This window comes from Octopus bimaculoides, chromosome 5, assembly GCF_001194135.2.
Source record: "Octopus bimaculoides isolate UCB-OBI-ISO-001 chromosome 5, ASM119413v2, whole genome shotgun sequence".
NCBI classification, from domain to species: domain Eukaryota; kingdom Metazoa; phylum Mollusca; class Cephalopoda; order Octopoda; family Octopodidae; genus Octopus; species Octopus bimaculoides.
The window spans coordinates 11,949,448-11,950,356 of NC_068985.1; positions in this window are offsets into that span (position 1 = coordinate 11,949,448).

Genomic DNA, 909 nt, shown 5'->3' on the forward strand with positions numbered 1-909 from the left:
TATATATATATATATATATATATATATCCGCACACACATCATTTATACATGTATAAAATATATCTGTGTATACATGTATTTATGCATGCATATAAATATATGTATATGCATCTATCTATCTCTCAATATATGTGTGTATATGTGTGTATATATATATATATATATATATATATATATATATGTGTGTGTGTGTGTGTTGGCGTGTGTATGTATGTATGTGTGTCTGTATGCATGTGTGTGTGTGTGTGTGTGTGTTGTGTATGTATATATAAGACTTTACTAGATTACTAGAGAGAAATGACAAACAGAAACAAAAATAGGAGGAGAGAGCCTGGTACATAGAAAGAATGCCTGGGGTGAGAGATGGTAATAGGGAGACCTAAAAATGTGGTGTGGTAGGAAATGTAAATTATTTGGAAATTCAATAGCTGTTTGCCCACGATGTGGAAATGCATTCCCGCGAGTGTAATTATTCTTCAAGCAAAGTATAGTTTTCATGTAGATTATGTTGGAGTATAGAACAAATAAATAAGTAGAGAAATATAGTTAAGACGGAATCTGAATGCAGGAAAAAGAAGTAAAAGAAAAATGGAACATAAAAGCATATCAAATGGTTTCTAATTTAACCGAGCGAACACTAAAACTTTCAGAAATTATATTTTGTATTTATTTATTCTCAGCGAAACATATCTGCCTGTTTGTCTGTCACTCCATCTATCAATCTGCTTTATCTATCTCACTGTCTCTCTCTCAAGATATATATATATATATATATATATACACATACATATTTATGTATATATGTACAAATACATATCTATTTTTATTTTTACATACGTATATATATATATACAATTAGATATATGCATATATTTAGGTATATATATATATATATATATATATATATAT